Here is a 10,633-nt window from a genome sequence, read left to right on the forward strand (position 1 = left end):
AAGAAAAATAAAAAAATAAAAAATAAAAAAAGAAGTATCCCCGCCTGTCACGCGGGAGACCGGGGTTCGATTCCCCGACGGGGAGGCCTTGCTTTTGCTTAGTATAAACGACTATGTTAAGAAAGAGAAAATATTAAAAGCCTAATAAAAAATATTGAAGAAACCTATAGAAATGAGACATTTGCTCAATGTGCTTGGCAGGGTGGAAGCTCCTGGCCGGTTAGCTCAGTTGGTTAGAGCGTGGTGCTAATAACGCCAAGGTCGCGGGTTCGATCCCCGTACGGGCCATTCTGTTTTTCACCTCTATGCAGTAAAGGTGGTTTAACAAGTAAAATTCTGCTTAGATGTACTGTAGCAAATGACGGGATTGCGGCAGCAAATAGCATGCATATAATTTCTGCTGACATATAGAATAGTGCCATCTCAGGGCACGCTGTGTTCATGTAAAGCACTATATCCTTATGCTGGAGAACATAAGAAATGTTTGGATTTCTTACGTTAGTCTGTTTTCCCTTAGTCCTAACATCATCACAAGTAACCCTCCCTATCTTATTTTACTTTATGATTTAAAACTGCATGGGTGGGGTTGTAGTCACCATCATGGTAGTTGGAGAGAGCAATTAATTAGTCATTTGATTATTTAAATTCCATCCGTCCTACCATTTCACACGGGCAGAATTACCCCATTGTTGTGCTGCTGTTAGGACTAAGGGAGAAAAAAATTGCTGCGAACAGTACATAAAGGCAGCTAGAAATTCGTTGTTATTAAATTGATGGTGTAACTTTTTACACAAAGAGGAGTTAGTATGGCAGTATATTTGGTATCTAGCAACTTTGCTATGCAAGTAGGGTTCACATTTCTGCGTTTTTCCACTAGAAAAGTATGTGTATACTTTTGGCCCCTACATGTCTCCCTTCTACTAAATCTGCGGTTCACCCCCTGTTGTCATGCTTTTTCTGTCCCAAGTAACACAGGAGCAGAGAGACAGACTACAGGAAGTTGGGGGGTGTCTATCTATCAAAGTGTGCTCCTATTTGCTCACCGGTAGCCTGCCTCTCCTAACAGCCAAACAAGCAGCAGCTCATGCAAGTAAACTGAGCTCATCCAGCTGCTTAGTTCTGTGTCATGTCTCTCACTGCTATGCAATCTAGACATGACAAAGAACTAAGCATCCAAAATCAGGCTTTTGCTTTCCTATACAGTGCATGTAGGGAAGTGTGGGAATCAAAGTATTTCAGTTCAGTACTATTAGACTGACATCTAAGGGACAGGCCCCCGGCTATGGAGAAAGCAGAAAATAGCGGAGCAGCAGCTGCAGAAATAGGGGGCACAGAATTGTTGGGCAATGAGGAAGCAGCATAGTTTGCAGTTTTTGGTGAAGGTTCAGGCACGCTTTAAGCCATTTGTGCCGGTTTAACATTCATACTTCTTGTTTGTTAGCAGTTTCTCCTACCTCCAGGCCGATGCCATTGTTCTAAAAGGGCCGCTGATGCAGGGTCGTGTGACCCATCCCGTCCACCAGCATTTCCTCGTTAGTATAGTGGTAAGTATCCCCGCCTGTCACGCGGGAGACCGGGGTTCGATTCCCCGACGGGGAGGCCTTGCATTTTCTTAGTATAAACGACTATGTTAAGAAAGAGAAAATATTAAAAGCCTAATAAAAAATATTGAAGAAACCTATAGAAATGAGACATTTGCTCAATGTGCTTGGCAGGGTGGAAGCTCCTGGCCGGTTAGCTCAGTTGGTTAGAGCGTGGTGCTAATAACGCCAAGGTCGCGGGTTCGATCCCCGTACGGGCCATTCTGTTTTTCACCTCTATGCAGTAAAGGTGGTTTAACAAGTAAAATTCTGCTTAGATGTACTGTAGCAAATGACGGGATTGCGGCAGCAAATAGCATGCATATAATTTCTGCTGACATATAGAATAGTGCCATCTCAGGGCACGCTGTGTTCATGTAAAGCACTATATCCTTATGCTGGAGAACATAAGAAATGTTTGGATTTCTTACGTTAGTCTGTTTTCCCTTAGTCCTAACATCATCACAAGTAACCCTCCCTATCTTATTTTACTTTATGATTTAAAACTGCATGGGTGGGGTTGTAGTCACCATCATGGTAGTTGGAGAGAGCAATTAATTAGTCATTTGATTATTTAAATTCCATCCGTCCTACCATTTCACACGGGCAGAATTACCCCATTGTTGTGCTGCTGTTAGGACTAAGGGAGAAAAAAATTGCTGCGAACAGTACATAAAGGCAGCTAGAAATTCGTTGTTATTAAATTGATGGTGTAACTTTTTACACAAAGAGGAGTTAGTATGGCAGTATATTTGGTATCTAGCAACTTTGCTATGCAAGTAGGGTTCACATTTCTGCGTTTTTCCACTAGAAAAGTATGTGTATACTTTTGGCCCCTACATGTCTCCCTTCTACTAAATCTGCGGTTCACCCCCTGTTGTCATGCTTTTTCTGTCCCAAGTAACACAGGAGCAGAGAGACAGACTACAGGAAGTTGGGGGGTGTCTATCTATCAAAGTGTGCTCCTATTTGCTCACCGGTAGCCTGCCTCTCCTAACAGCCAAACAAGCAGCAGCTCATGCAAGTAAACTGAGCTCATCCAGCTGCTTAGTTCTGTGTCATGTCTCTCACTGCTATGCAATCTAGACATGACAAAGAACTAAGCATCCAAAATCAGGCTTTTGCTTTCCTATACAGTGCATGTAGGGAAGTGTGGGAATCAAAGTATTTCAGTTCAGTACTATTAGACTGACATCTAAGGGACAGGCCCCCGGCTATGGAGAAAGCAGAAAATAGCGGAGCAGCAGCTGCAGAAATAGGGGGCACAGAATTGTTGGGCAATGAGGAAGCAGCATAGTTTGCAGTTTTTGGTGAAGGTTCAGGCACGCTTTAAGCCATTTGTGCCGGTTTAACATTCATACTTCTTGTTTGTTAGCAGTTTCTCCTACCTCCAGGCCGATGCCATTGTTCTAAAAGGGCCGCTGATGCAGGGTCGTGTGACCCATCCCGTCCACCAGCATTTCCTCGTTAGTATAGTGGTAAGTATCCCCGCCTGTCACGCGGGAGACCGGGGTTCGATTCCCCGACGGGGAGGCCTTGCATTTTCTTAGTATAAACGACTATGTTAAGAAAGAGAAAATATTAAAAGCCTAATAAAAAATATTGAAGAAACCTATAGAAATGAGACATTTGCTCAATGTGCTTGGCAGGGTGGAAGCTCCTGGCCGGTTAGCTCAGTTGGTTAGAGCGTGGTGCTAATAACGCCAAGGTCGCGGGTTCGATCCCCGTACGGGCCATTCTGTTTTTCACCTCTATGCAGTAAAGGTGGTTTAACAAGTAAAATTCTGCTTAGATGTACTGTAGCAAATGACGGGATTGCGGCAGCAAATAGCATGCATATAATTTCTGCTGACATATAGAATAGTGCCATCTCAGGGCACGCTGTGTTCATGTAAAGCACTATATCCTTATGCTGGAGAACATAAGAAATGTTTGGATTTCTTACGTTAGTCTGTTTTCCCTTAGTCCTAACATCATCACAAGTAACCCTCCCTATCTTATTTTACTTTATGATTTAAAACTGCATGGGTGGGGTTGTAGTCACCATCATGGTAGTTGGAGAGAGCAATTAATTAGTCATTTGATTATTTAAATTCCATCCGTCCTACCATTTCACACGGGCAGAATTACCCCATTGTTGTGCTGCTGTTAGGACTAAGGGAGAAAAAAATTGCTGCGAACAGTACATAAAGGCAGCTAGAAATTCGTTGTTATTAAATTGATGGTGTAACTTTTTACACAAAGAGGAGTTAGTATGGCAGTATATTTGGTATCTAGCAACTTTGCTATGCAAGTAGGGTTCACATTTCTGCGTTTTTCCACTAGAAAAGTATGTGTATACTTTTGGCCCCTACATGTCTCCCTTCTACTAAATCTGCGGTTCACCCCCTGTTGTCATGCTTTTTCTGTCCCAAGTAACACAGGAGCAGAGAGACAGACTACAGGAAGTTGGGGGGTGTCTATCTATCAAAGTGTGCTCCTATTTGCTCACCGGTAGCCTGCCTCTCCTAACAGCCAAACAAGCAGCAGCTCATGCAAGTAAACTGAGCTCATCCAGCTGCTTAGTTCTGTGTCATGTCTCTCACTGCTATGCAATCTAGACATGACAAAGAACTAAGCATCCAAAATCAGGCTTTTGCTTTCCTATACAGTGCATGTAGGGAAGTGTGGGAATCAAAGTATTTCAGTTCAGTACTATTAGACTGACATCTAAGGGACAGGCCCCCGGCTATGGAGAAAGCAGAAAATAGCGGAGCAGCAGCTGCAGAAATAGGGGGCACAGAATTGTTGGGCAATGAGGAAGCAGCATAGTTTGCAGTTTTTGGTGAAGGTTCAGGCACGCTTTAAGCCATTTGTGCCGGTTTAACATTCATACTTCTTGTTTGTTAGCAGTTTCTCCTACCTCCAGGCCGATGCCATTGTTCTAAAAGGGCCGCTGATGCAGGGTCGTGTGACCCATCCCGTCCACCAGCATTTCCTCGTTAGTATAGTGGTAAGTATCCCCGCCTGTCACGCGGGAGACCGGGGTTCGATTCCCCGACGGGGAGGCCTTGCATTTTCTTAGTATAAACGACTATGTTAAGAAAGAGAAAAATATTAAAAGCCTAATAAAAAATATTGAAGAAACCTATAGAAATGAGACATTTGCTCAATGTGCTTGGCAGGGTGGAAGCTCCTGGCCGGTTAGCTCAGTTGGTTAGAGCGTGGTGCTAATAACGCCAAGGTCGCGGGTTCGATCCCCGTACGGGCCATTCTGTTTTTCACCTCTATGCAGTAAAGGTGGTTTAACAAGTAAAATTCTGCTTAGATGTACTGTAGCAAATGACGGGATTGCGGCAGCAAATAGCATGCATATAATTTCTGCTGACATATAGAATAGTGCCATCTCAGGGCACGCTGTGTTCATGTAAAGCACTATATCCTTATGCTGGAGAACATAAGAAATGTTTGGATTTCTTACGTTAGTCTGTTTTCCCTTAGTCCTAACATCATCACAAGTAACCCTCCCTATCTTATTTTACTTTATAATTTAAAACTGCATGGGTGGGGTTGTAAAAAAGAGGGTTAAGCAGCACTCCAGGTCCCAATATAGGGACAGTTGCCTAGGGAAGAAGTGGCACGGATACTGGGGAACACTACAGAAGAAATTTCCTTTCTGAATACACCAACTACGGACCTCCTGAAGCGTAAACTTGAACAAAAGAAAAAATTAAACATCTCTCATGAACTACATCTCTCCACACTCCGGGAATATTATAGAGCTGAGCGCATCCCCAGAGGACTTAGATCTCACCTTAGACCTATCCTATTACCAAACAATAGTGACTTCTGTGCCAAATTTGAACTCATCTCCAACCGATATTCTATGGATATCATGCTGCTCAATATGGAATATCTCCAGATTGAAATTCAGGAACATAGAAAAGAGATTGACAGACTTGAAGACCAAATAGGATCGCTATTACCTAAGGCGGAAGCTTCAGCCCTTAAAGACAAACTTGACTCTGACCTGATGAAATACCGCAACAACATTGAGACCACCAAAAGACAGAAGTGGCATAGAGACATGGACTACTATACCAAAGGCGACGTATACAGGAAACAACCAGATGGACGACAGAGAAGTCAATCAAGAACAAAACCCAGACCCCGGCGCCCAAATAGGAGGAGAGACGCTGGGAACACAGCTACAGAGTCTTCAGAGGATCTTAGCGACGATATTCATTTTTTAGGACAAGGTGCAAGCAATACCGACAGAGGAGGGGGGGGGACGAAAACACAGACGATGGAGGAAAAACCAGGGTAACCAGATCCAAGAAGCCACCTCTGGGTCCGACCCCCTCTGGACATACGAATATACCGAAGGACTTCTTGCTGAAAAAACCATGAGGGCCACACTGGTGGTAAATATATCATCACATATGTTTTCTGACTCAGAACTCTCTCTCCTTGAAAGGGGACTGTCATATTGCCCTACGACACAAATTGATTGGTTTAACTATGAAGTGGACCTGTTCGCCTTCTTTAGGCGACTTAGACTCAAAGCCCACTTTATGGATCAACCACAGGGGGACACAATAAAGACGGCCCAGCCTAGCAATAATGAAGTAATGACACAAAAAAAACTTAGCCTACCCACTAGGAGTACCTTTAGTCCACCCCCCAACAATAACGTGATCGAGGCATATATAGCCCTAGTACAAAAAGATATGGAAAAACTTAGGGCCCAAACCCCACACCCTAAATCTAAATCAAACCTAACAAAAGATGAGAGAGAGACCCTAGAACAACTGAGCCACATGAAAGACATCACCATCAAACCGGCCGACAAGGGGGGTGCCATAGTCATCATGGACACTGTTAAATACGAACTAGAGGTCACACGACAGCTAAATGACACTTCAGTATACCAAAAAGTCGACCACGATCCCAAATTTGATTTTATGCAGAGAATCAAATTATTAGTTGACAACGCATTTGCTGCAGACACTATTGACAGATCCCTCCATGATTACCTGATTGCAACACACCCCACCACACCGATCCTCTACATCCTACCAAAAATACATAAGGATAGAACCAATCCACCTGGACGCCCGATTGTATCAGGGATAAATTCCATTTTTTCACCGATAGCTGTCTTTCTAGACAAGATACTCCAGGAATTTGCAACCACGGCCACCTCCTTTGTCAGAGACACCTCCCACTTTCTCCTTAAACTAGAGGAACTTGAATACACAGAGGGTAACCTACTGGTTTCATTTGATGTGGTGAGTCTATACACCAGCATAGAACACCAGAAAGGACTAGAAGCGGTACAACACAGACTTGACCATTCCAACTACACACCACAGAAGGTACAATTGATTCTCTCTCTTTTGGAAGTCGTACTGACCTGCAATTATTTTCTGTTTAAAGAGGATTTCTATGTCCAGTGTAGAGGAACCGCAATGGGATCTAATGTGGCGCCAGCCTACGCAAATATGTATATGGCAGACTTTGAGGAGATCCACATATATCCATCCAGCTTCTTCCAGTACGTGAGAGGCTGGATGAGATATATCGATGATATCTTCTTCATCTGGACAGGAACTATACTACAATTGCAGAGATTTAATGACTACCTCAATGGGATACACCAGGAATTACAATTCACAAAGGTACATTCAGCTGAACAACTACAATTCCTGGACGTGAGGGTATACACGGAAAACAACACTCTACAAACAGATTTATTCCGCAAAGAAACTGACAGAAATAACCTTCTGCGTTTCGACAGTGCACACACACGCGGGATGGTAAAATCGCTCCCATACAGCCAATTCCTACGGGTTAGGAGGGTAGTGAGTAAGGAACAGAATACACATACCCGACTAAAAGAAATGACACAAAAATTCACGGAGAGAGGGTATCCCCCTAAACTGGTCCAAAAACACAAAGACAGAGTACAGTGTATGTCCAGACGAGAACTGATTGAAAAAAGAAAACCTAGAAAAAAAATCCCATTTGTGTCTACATATACCCCCCTGAGCAACAAAATCTCATCCATCATTAAAAAGAACTGGAAACTCCTAACCCAGGCCTTTCCAGAAACTCCTGAGTTCCAGAATCCCCCCCTATTTTCTTATAAAAGGGGAACGAACCTACGAGACAGGTTAGTACATGCAGATGCACATACCCCAAAACAACAAAATAAAAGAACGGGCAGTTTCCCTTGCCTAGGATGTTGCCATTGCAACAGCATGATGAAGGTCAATACATTTGTACACCCCCGGACAGGTACTAGATACCGTATTAAACAACTGTACACATGCAACTCGACATTTGTTATCTATATTCTACAATGTCCCTGTGGACCCCTATATGTGGGCGAGACTACACAGGAGATCAAAAAAAGACTCACCCAACACAAATCTAAGATACGCAAACACGTCCTTGAACTACCCGTCCCAGAACATTTTGTAAAAACCGGACATAATATCTCACAGTTGAGATTTCAAGTCATTGATGGAGTCCCACAACTGAGGAGAGGTGGGGATCGAGAGACTCTACTTAAGAAATTGGAACTAAAATGGATCCACAGACTTGATACGCTGGAACCGAAAGGACTCAATAGGGACTTTAATTTGAGCATCTTCTTATACTAATTATTTTTTTCCCCAGGCTATGTCCTGCCCAATCCCTATTTATGACTTTGCTACGGACGATTTTATCATAAGTAGAGTGCCCAACAATAGATAATTGTTGTGTTTATTTTAATCACTATAGTCACCTCTTCTACCTTTACCTTACAGGGGGTCCTCCATGTGAAACCAGGTTTTATTAGTTTCTTCACCCGACTACCTCTCCAGCTGCGCCTACACAGATTCCACAACGACCAAGACCTCTATCATTGCCATACTCCTTCAGCGGCTACACGGGAACCGCGGGGGTAAGTTTGATGCATTAGCAGCCTTTAAATGAGTATGTATGAGCAGGGTAGCATCGCCCCCGGTCGCTATCTAAACAATGAGCGACCGGGGGGACACTATCATGTCAAGCAACCCCTGTCACAGAGTAAACACACTCAAGGAATTCTGTGGTTTACACTGTACACAGATGGGGGATGTATGAATGTCGGCCTGTGGCCCCTCTTCTAGGGACTGATGGCTAACCTAGTGTTGGTCACGTCCATGTAGGGGCCACAGCCTAGTATGAGTACCCAAGTGACAGCTGGAATCGCCTAAACAACGATCCCAGCCAGATGGGATCCTCAGGTACAGCGGCTAAATATGCTATCATCACCCCGGTTCTCCCCTAGTTGCTTACATGTATGGCATGTATAGTTGCTATGAAGGGGACGCGATCCTAGCTTTGCTTTGGACTGCTGACTCTCCCTAGCAACAATAGACGTCATCGGCACCTGTGCTCTGATTGGCGCCGCGGCCGGAGGACATTCCCTTCACTGGAATCTGCCCCCCGCCCCTGGCAACAGCAGACGTCATAGGCACCCGATTTTTCTATTGGCCGCCTTAGAATCCCTCCCCCTGTGGATGTGGGGACTCGGCGCAGGCGCATATGGAATCGGAGCATGCCGGTTTTTGGCGCAATTTCACCTCCTGACTGAGCGCGGTTTTCACATGGTCCCTCCCCCACCAGTAAGTACTATGTTATTTTATGCATAAATGATAGGTTAATGATTTAATTAACTACACCCAGCCACTTGATAGGCTGAATCTTAACCCCTTAGGGACACAGCCTTTTTACACCTTAGGACCAGGCCATTTTTTGAAAATCTGACCAGTGTCACTTTAAGTGCTGATAACTTTAAAACGCTTTGACTTATCCAGGCCATTCTGAGATTGTTTTTTCGTCACATATTGTACTTCATGACACTGGTAAAATAAAGTTAAAAAAATATTTTTTTTTGCATAAAAAAAAGTCAAATTTACCAAAAATTGGGAAAAATTTGCAAATTTCAAAGTTTCAGTTTCTCTACTTCTGTAATACATAGTAATACCCCCAAAAATTGTGATGACTTAACATTCCCCATATGTCTACTTCATGTTTGAATTATTTTGGGAATGATATTTTATTTTTTGGGGATGTTACAAGGCTTAGAAGTTTAGAAGCAAATCTTGAAATTTTTCAGAAATTTACAAAAACCCAATTTTTAGGGACGAGTTCAGGTCTGAAGTCACTTTGCGAGGCTTACATAATAGAAACCACCCAAAAATGACCCCATTCTATAAACTACACCCCTCAAGGTATTCAAAACTGATTTTACAAACTTTGTTAACCCTTTAGGTGTTGCACAAGAGTTATTGGCAAATGGGGATGAAATTTGAGAATTTCCTTTTATTGCCTAATTTTCCATTTTAACCCATTTTTTCCACTAACAAAGCAAGGGTTAACAGTCAAACAAGACTGTATCTTTATTGCCCTGACTCTGCCGTTTACAGAAACACCCCATATGTGGCCGTAAACTACTGTACGGCCACACAGCGGGGCGTAGAGTGAAAGGTGCGCCGTATGGTTTTTGGAAGCCAGATTTTGCTGGACTGGTTTTTTGACACCATGTCCCATTTGAAGCCCCCTGATGCACCCCTAGAGTAGAAACTCCATAAAAGTGACCCCATCTAAGAAACTACACCCCTCAAGGTATTCAAAACTGATTTTACAAACTTTGTTAACCCTTTAGGTGTTGCACAAGAGTTATTGGCAAATGGGGATGAAATTTGAGAATTTCATTTTTTTGCCTAATTTTCCATTTTAACCCATTTTTTCCACTAACAAAGCAAGGGTTAACAGCCAAACAAGACTGTATCTTTATTGCCCTGACTCTGCCGTTTACAGAAACACGCCATATGTGGCCGTAAACTACTGTACGGCCACACAGCGGGGCGTAGAGTGAAAGGTGCGCCGTTTGGTTTTTGGAAGGCATGTTTTGCTGGACAGTTTCTTTGACACCATGTCCCATTTGAAGCCCCCTGATGCACCCCTAGAGTAGAAACTCCATAAAAGTGACCCCATCTAAGAAACTACACCCCTCAAGGTATTCAAAACTGATTTTA

At 43.3% G+C, this 10,633-nt stretch overlaps 7 non-coding genes across 7 annotated transcripts; all 7 read left to right on the top strand.

Annotated features, from left to right (window-relative positions):
- The first annotated feature begins 214 nt into the window (after positions 1–214).
- Positions 215–288, top strand: TRNAI-AAU. The gene has a single exon. It is a non-coding gene; the product is annotated as a tRNA-Ile (tRNA).
- Positions 289–1,527: 1,239 nt separating this feature from the next.
- Positions 1,528–1,599, top strand: TRNAD-GUC. The gene has a single exon. It is a non-coding gene; the product is annotated as a tRNA-Asp (tRNA).
- A 129-nt stretch (positions 1,600–1,728) lies between these two features.
- TRNAI-AAU lies at positions 1,729–1,802 on the top strand. Its single transcript has one exon. It is a non-coding gene; the product is annotated as a tRNA-Ile (tRNA).
- A 1,239-nt stretch (positions 1,803–3,041) lies between these two features.
- TRNAD-GUC lies at positions 3,042–3,113 on the top strand. The gene has a single exon. It is a non-coding gene; the product is annotated as a tRNA-Asp (tRNA).
- Positions 3,114–3,242: 129 nt separating this feature from the next.
- Positions 3,243–3,316, top strand: TRNAI-AAU. Its single transcript has one exon. It is a non-coding gene; the product is annotated as a tRNA-Ile (tRNA).
- A 1,239-nt stretch (positions 3,317–4,555) lies between these two features.
- On the top strand, positions 4,556–4,627 carry TRNAD-GUC. The gene has a single exon. It is a non-coding gene; the product is annotated as a tRNA-Asp (tRNA).
- A 130-nt stretch (positions 4,628–4,757) lies between these two features.
- On the top strand, positions 4,758–4,831 carry TRNAI-AAU. The gene has a single exon. It is a non-coding gene; the product is annotated as a tRNA-Ile (tRNA).
- Positions 4,832–10,633: the final 5,802 nt, after the last annotated feature.

This window comes from Bufo gargarizans, chromosome 2 (genome assembly GCF_014858855.1).
Source record: "Bufo gargarizans isolate SCDJY-AF-19 chromosome 2, ASM1485885v1, whole genome shotgun sequence".
NCBI classification, from domain to species: domain Eukaryota; kingdom Metazoa; phylum Chordata; class Amphibia; order Anura; family Bufonidae; genus Bufo; species Bufo gargarizans.